We start from the raw sequence: 8,063 nt of genomic DNA on the forward strand, positions 1-8,063 counted from the left end.
CCAGTGGCCAGACTCTCAGGGTTTCTCCAGTCTCCATCAAACCAGTAAGTCTTTTTTTTTTTTTGAGCCAAAATTTTGTTCTACATTTTTCTCCAGCTCTGTCCAGGACCCTGTCTATTGTGATCCCTGTCAGAGAAGACAGTGGTGGTAGCCGGGCACCATCTAGCTGTGCTGGACTCAGTCTTGTTGGAGACTGTGGTAGTTGTGTTCCATTAACCTTTGAACTAATCTTTCCCTTGTGTCTTCGGTTTTCTTCATTCTTCCTTGCTACAGACAGGCTGAGACCAGTCAGAGAATATTAAATGGTTATTTACAAGCTTTTAAGACCTCAGACACTATTCACCAAAGTAGGATGTAGAACATTTTCCTTATGAACTATCTTATTTCAGTTGAGCTAGATGTCCCCTGAGACTGCGGTCCCCAGCCCTCAACCCAGTAAATTGATCCTTATGGGAGTTTGGAGTATCTCTCAGCATAATGTTTTCAAGGTTCATCGTGTTGTAGCATGGATCAGGACTTCATTTCTCTTTATGGCTGAGTAATATTCCATTGTACAGATGTACCATATTTTGCTTATCCGTTCATCCACTGATGGACATTTAGGTCTTTTAATTTCCAGGAAGCTAGGAAAAACAGATTATCACCTCTGTGACCTACACTTAAACACTACACAACTTTTCCTCAGTCCCTGTATCTTTCTTCATAGCTAGTCTTTAAGATTTCAACTTTGCCCGCCAAGACATCACTCTTTTTCCTATTCCTCACACTATGCTTCTCTCCTTGTTGCAGAGATTGAATTTAGAGGTTTCAGATGAGCCTAGACTTAAAGAAAGAACTTTGTTTTTTCTTTGACAAAGATAAAGAAAGTATTTTTCATGGTGAAGCCTAAGAAGAGGCCTTCCCCTTCATTAAAAAGACCTCAGAAAGATAGCTCTGCATTACCTTCTATAATGTGGGTTTTCCACAGTTACTTCCTCTTCTTTAATTTGCAGCAGTCTTCAACTCCTTAATGAACCATCAGGGAACCTGGGAGAGACAACCAACTGATTGCCAATGCCAGTTTTTCTCTCCTGTTCCTTTTTTTCCTGTGGGACCCATAGTATTTTTTTCATTCTTTTCACTAATTGGGGCAGAGATGGAACTGTACCAAAAAAAATGTTGCAATAATGGCCCCCTGGAGTTTTGAAAAGTATAAATATCAACCAGCATGTTGGGGCCACAACTAATAAGAGACAAAAGAAAAGTTCTTTAATGATGCTTTGGGGATACTTCTCAGAATTCTCAGCAGAGCAGGTAGGGATTCACAGTTTGGGGCATTGAGATGCCAGTGGTAGAAAGAATAGAATAGTGCCACTTCAGAATAGAAATGGTTCTGAGAATATTTATTTTGTAGCCTCATTTGATTAGAAGATTCTGGATTTCACTGAGTTCTAATAACTATGTGTTAGGGAATGTGAGGAAATGCCCTTGTTGGTTTATTTTATGTGGGAAATTCGAGTGAAGATAGGATTTGGTGTCTGATAGAGATTGATAGAGAAGTGGTACCAGTGATAATTTTAGAAATACTGTAATTATCCCCTGAGCTTTAGTCTATCTAGTTGCTTAGTGATGGTAAGACGAGCAAGGTAAAAATATGTATGGTAGGTTTAAAAAAATGAAGAATAGTACAGGGCTTGAGGGGTAGGAGAAAAGAACATTACCAGTTGAGCTGTGATAGGCATCAGGAGGGGTTCAAAGAAACACCATAAAATATGCTCTTGTAAGCCCATGGCATTGACTCCCTCTCCATCATCTGTGTCTGATAAAATGCTTCCTTTTTTTTTTTTTTTTTAGGAAGTCTTTACTAAAGAATCAAGAAAGAAAGGCAAGATTCCCATAACTCCCTCTCAAGAATGAGTTTTAAACATCTACCTCATTCATCATCAGTTTTTGGATGCCACATGAAAATATTCTCTGGTGACAAAAGTTTAAAAGAAAAGTATAATAGCTAATTAAGGAGCAAAAACAGTGAGTTTCTAACTGAATTATCTTCCTTTTCAGACCTTCTACTTAGTATGCATTTAGTAATTTAATTTCTTAATAAGTTAACACATTGGTGAATGACTAAATGAGTGGAAGTAAAAATTTGCCTACTCAAGTAACATACAAATGTTGACCTACTGGTTATACTATGATCCACTTGGATAGAAAAACTAAACTGATATTTCCACTCCAATCCCTTCTTTGAAAGTGGAAATACCCAATAGAAAACACTCAGAAACGGTAGTGGATGAAAGAATTACACCTAAATTGTGTAGGATCAGCAATCAGTGGGTCTCTTGAATTCAGTTACATTAGCTAAAGAACTTTGATTTTATGATCAATTTCTGTGTTTTTATATTCTTTAATTTATTTGGCCATTTTCGATGGGTCTTAATTGCTTTATGGAATTTACCCTTGATTTGAGTTGAATTAAGGGGAAATGGATCTGCCCACTATTAGGCTAGGAGAAATTGGAGGAGCTGTAATGCCTAGAGGTCAGACTTGGTCAATAATGGGCTCTGCTTGAAATCCAAGAAAATTGTGATGAAGAGATGTAATAGCTCATTTTGAGAAGAAGCCTGGTAGCTTGGATTTCCTCCTTTGTCTAGGTCAGCACTACAGTAGGTTAGCACTACAATTATAGGGGAAGTCTAAATTAGGTCCATCTTCTTGGCAGGATGATAAGAAGTTAGTAGAATCAATGACTGATCTGACTGTGATAACTTTGTTTTTCTAGAGCTACTTAGGTGAACCAACTGCCTATACATGCACTAAGGTCTCTTCCAACTCCTATCAAGTGGGTCAAAGATAGGTTTTGTGATTCACTGAAAGGATGAAATGAAGGCAATATAATATTATTGTCACTAGAAACATGCAGGAATAGGAGTTGAGGTCCAATGTTGGTCCAGTAGTTCATGTGAAAATAAAATAATACCATTTAAAATTAAAAAAAAAGTTAAAAGGAGAGAAGCTTAAAGGAACCCCAAGAAGAAAAATCAGCACCCACTTCTTGAAAATCAAATTACATGATATGTAGCAAAAGCTGACATTTACTGAAAGATTACAATGTGCATGTGGTCGGCTAAGTTCTTTAATTTTAATAAAAATTTAGGATAGAGGTCCTATTAATATCTCTGTTTTACCAATGAGGAAACTGAGACACAGAGGATTAATGAGCTGGTAAATGATAGAACGAAGGTTGTTACAAAGGAAGTTTTTATTTCCATTCCTTAATTACTATTTGAAGTAGGCGGCATGAACAAATCACCTAGACTTCAGTATTTTTAGAGACGTAGAAATACCACAGGAAATAGCTGTCATCTCTCCGAGTGTTTTGAAACAATTCCATGAAGTCACATAATCAGTAAGATGCTTTTTCCGAGTAATTGTCTTTCTCCATTCTCCTATTTATTGCTCCTCAAATTGTAGTGGACCACCTTTTTGCATCTTTCAGGGTTAACATAATCTGTTGCTTCATTCCTCTTCTCCTTAGGTCAATTCCCAGAATCAGGTCAACCAAGCTAATGTCTCCTCTGTCACAGAGTTCCTCTTGCTGGGATTCTCCAGCCTTGGAGAAACTCAACTCATTCTCTTTGCTGTTTTTCTCTGCCTGTACCTGATTATCTTCAGTGGGAACATCACCATTGTCACTGTCATCTGCCTGGATTGCAACCTCCATATTCCTATGTACTTCTTCCTAGGGATCCTCTCCATCTCTGAGACATGCTATGCATTTGTCGTTTTGCCCAAGATGCTCATAAACCTGTTGTCTGTACTCAGAACAATCTCATTTATTAGCTGTGCCACTCAGATGTTCTTCTTCCTTGGTTTTGCTGTCACTAATTGCATGCTACTGGGAGTGATGGGTTACGACCGCTAAGCTGCCATCTGCCATCCACTTCGCTACCCCATTCTTATGAGCTGGCAGATATGTGGACAACTGGCAGTCTCTTGTGCTGGGATTGGCTTTCTGTTCTCACTGATAGGAACCCTTTTAGTCTTTAGACTTCCTTTCTGTGGCCCCAACAAGGTCAACCACTACTTTTGTGACATCTCACCAGTCATCCGACTTGCCTGTACTGATAGCAACATCAACGAACTGATCATCTTCATTGGTGGAGTTCTAGCACTCATGGTTCCCATGACTTTCATTTGCATCTCTTATGGCTTCATTGTCCGCACCATCCTGAAAATCCCATCAGCCGAAGGCAAGTGAAAAGCCTTCTCTACTTGTGCCTCCCATCTCACTGTGGTTGTTGTCCCCTATGGCTGTGCTTCCTTTGTCTATCTTAGACCATCACCCAAGTTCTCATCCAGCAAAGATAAGCTGGTAACAGTGACCTATACAGTAGTTACTCCATTATTCAATCCCATGGTATATAGCCTCAGGAACAGGGATGTCCAGATGGCCATTTGGAAAGTGATTGGCCGAGGAGGATTTTATCCTAAAGTTCTACAATGAGAATTTTTTACATCACTTGAAACACCCTTTCAGAGAATATAGCAATAGTTACAATATTAATAACATTGCTGTCTTTCCTTTAGATAACTCTTTACTGGCCTCACGTTTCAAGCTTTTCCATGGTATTATTTTGGTGGGCCTTGTGGGGTGTAGCTTTAAAAGTGGGTTGATTTTTAATTAGACCCTAACCTCAAACAATTTCAAACTTGCACAAATAACTCAGGATACTGAGTTAAAAAATTATTTTAGTGTCTTCAATGAAGGATAAGTAACATGATGTGAATGGTAATTTAGATTCAACAATTACAACTCCTCCAGGGTTTATGAAAATCATGGTAAGACCCTTCATGAAAAGATCATGAGGAAAATGTAATCAGTTAATATAATTTTTCATTGTTTATATAATCACGAGCTACCAGCGTTGGAGAGAACCCAAGGCTATCACTTTCAATTGCTCGATATTGCACAAGTTTAACTCGAAGCATCCTGGCTTCTGGTTAACTGCTAAATAGGAAGTCATACCACTGTTAAGTATCTCTGATTGTTAAAAAGTTCCAGCTTTGTATATCTTCCTTTTCTTGGTTGTAGTTATTATCTCTGGCGATGCATAGCTCATATTTAATCAGCCATTCAAACGTTTGAAGACAGATAATGTATGTTTCCCTTGCAACACTTTTAACCTATCTGAAGACTTCTTTGATCTTCATGATATATCACAGTTCCCACACATCTCAAAATCCTAATCAGCTTTCTCTGAATTCTTCTCTAGATATTTCCTGTTTTGTTAATAGCCTGAGGCCATGGAGTCGATTCTGACTCATAGAAACCCTATAGGACAAAGTAGAACTACCCCATAGGTTTCCAAAGGGCCCCTGGTGGATTCAAATTGCTGACCTTTACGGTTAGTAGGTATAGGTCTTAACCACTACGCTGCCAAGGTTCCCATTTTGTGTTCTTAAAATAAATCGCCAGGACATGGATACTATAGACGAGGCTGGAATGACCACCTTCCCTGTTCTGGAAGTCAATTTTATGTTAATGCAGCCTAAGTTTTTATTACTTCCCTACCAGTGCGCCCTTCTCTGAAACCTAGGTCTTCTAGGCTAAAGAAATTTATGTTATTTATGTACAACCCTATACTTATGAATGGTGGCCTTGGGTGGCAAAACCAAAACCAAAGCCAGTGCTGTCAAGTCGATTCCAACTCATAGTGACCCTATAAGACAGAGTAGAACTGCCCCATAGAGTTTCCAAGGAGTGCCTGGCAGATTGGAACTGCCGACCCTTTGGTTAGCAGCCATAGCACTTAACCACTATGCCACCACGGTTTTCCCTTGGGTGGCACAAATGGTTAAGTGCTTGACTACTAACTGAAAAGTCGGCCATTTGAACCTACTCAGAGTTGCCTCAAAAGAAAGGCCTGAGGCAGAGTCAAGATGGAGGAATAGAAACACACTTCAGGTAAGCCCTCTTTACAACAAAGACCCGAAAAAACAAGTGAAACAAGTATATTTATGACAGCTAGGAGCACTGAACTTAGAAAGCTTAGAAAATGAACTGAGGGGCAGGGGGAGGAAGAGATGGTTCAGAAGCAGAGAGGAGTTACTGGACCTGAATTGCAGGGAGCCCTCAGGCACCATTCCCGGGAGTGGCAGCAGTGGCACTGGGCTGGAACTAGCGTTCGGCTGCAGTTTCCTCAGGGAGAAACAGCCAGCCACACAGCCTACTCACACCTCAGGACCCAGAGAAGAATGGTGCTCCCTGCAAAAGCTAAGTACTTGTATACATTTTACCGTGCCCCCACCCCCCAAAGCCAGCTTCAGCGGCTGATTTCCCTGGGCCTGAGATAGGCCCTGTTGAAAGCCTAGAGCCATCCTCCTGGCCATGAAGAAGGAATAAATTTGCAATTAGGGGAAAAGATAATTTGCCACCCACACTAACTGGGGAGCTCAGGACAGAAGCGGCTCCTGTCCGAGCATAAACGGTCCATGGACTTAGAGTAAATTTTCCATCTGCAAGGACCTGTGTGGGCCTATTTCAGGAGAATAGGCCCTTGTTGGCAGACTCCAACCGTTTCAGCTGTGTGGCAGAAAGGTGGGCATTTGATGTTCGGCATTGATTTGCTTATTAAATAGGGTCCTTACCTACCCACATCAGGGGCCTAAGGACTGATAACTCCACTCAGGTCACCCAGCCACCCATGATAGAGGTCCAAGGATAACCGGTACCTTCCAGTTCTTACAACCGAAAGCATTGGGTGCCCATGGTCTGTCTGTAGAACCCACCCACCTGTATGCTCCAGGGAACAGGGACGTGCTTTCCTCAGAGACATGTGGGGGATGATTCTCAGCCTTGTTCAGAGTGTGATCCTCTGCTGCAACCAGATGCTGGTACCTACACCAATCACCCTGCCCCTGTAAGACTGTAGAACAGAGCCCGTCCCACACACTTGATGATCAGCTACCTGGACACCTGACCTGAATTCATACAAGAAAAGTGAATGGACTCTTAGACTGATATACCTGATAACAGCTCTAGCCATCTGGGGACAGGACACCAGAGCTCCAAGGGTGAAAATTATCAAGCTAGCTCACTCAAGCAACCCATTTGGGCGTATCAAAACAAAACAAAGCAGGGGCTATGACACAGTAAGCAAACATAAAATAAACTAAAACTTATAGATGGCTCGGGGACAACAGTCAGTATCAAGTCACATAAAGAAACAGACCGTGATCACCTCAACAAGCTCTCAAAACAAAGAATCCAGGGATCTTCTAAATGAAAGTGCATTCCTGGAATTACCAGAGGCAGAATACAAAAGTTTCATAAACAGAATCCTTCAAGACACCAGGAAGGAAATGAGGCAATAACGCAGAACAACCAAAAGCATTGGGTGCCCGTGGTCTGTCTGTAGAACCCACCCACCTGTATGCTCCAGGGAACAGGGACATGCTTTCCTCAGAGACATGTGGGGGATGATTCTCCATTTGAATCCACCACACGCTCCTTGGAAACTCTATGGGGCAGTTCTACCCTGTCCTATAGTGTCGCTATGAGTCAGAATCAACTTGACAGCAGTTGTTTTTATTTTGGGGGGGGGTTATCCCTCATGAGCTTAGATACAAAAACCCTCAACAAAATTCAAGCCAATAGAATTCAACATGTCAAAAAAAAAAAAAAAATTAACCATGACCAAGTGGGATTCATACCAGCTATGCAGGGATAGTTCAACAATAGAAAAACAGTTAACGTAATCCATCACATAAATAAAACAAAAGACAAGAATCACATGATTTTATCAATTGATGCACAAAAGACGTTTGATAAAGTTCAACATCCATTCATGATAAAAACTCTGAGCAAAATAGGAATAGAAGGAAAATTCCTCAACATAATAAAGGCCATTAATACAAAGCCAATAGCCAACATCATTCTAAATGGAGAGACCCTGAAAACATTCCCCTTGAGAATGGGAACCAGACAAGGATGCCCTTTATCACCACTCATATTCAATATTGTGCTGGAGGTCCTAGCCAGAGTAATTAGGCTAGACAAAGAAAAAAAAGGCTTCCAGGTTGAC

The 8,063-nt window shown here is 40.7% G+C and overlaps 1 pseudogene; it reads left to right on the top strand.

The window, feature by feature from the left end:
• Positions 1 to 2,461: 2,461 nt before the first annotated feature.
• LOC100654998 (olfactory receptor 10R2-like) lies at positions 2,462 to 4,483 on the top strand (annotated as a pseudogene).
• The last annotated feature ends 3,580 nt before the right edge of the window (positions 4,484 to 8,063 follow it).

Source organism: Loxodonta africana, chromosome 3 (assembly GCF_030014295.1).
Source record: "Loxodonta africana isolate mLoxAfr1 chromosome 3, mLoxAfr1.hap2, whole genome shotgun sequence".
Classification (NCBI taxonomy): Eukaryota; Metazoa; Chordata; class Mammalia; order Proboscidea; family Elephantidae; genus Loxodonta; species Loxodonta africana.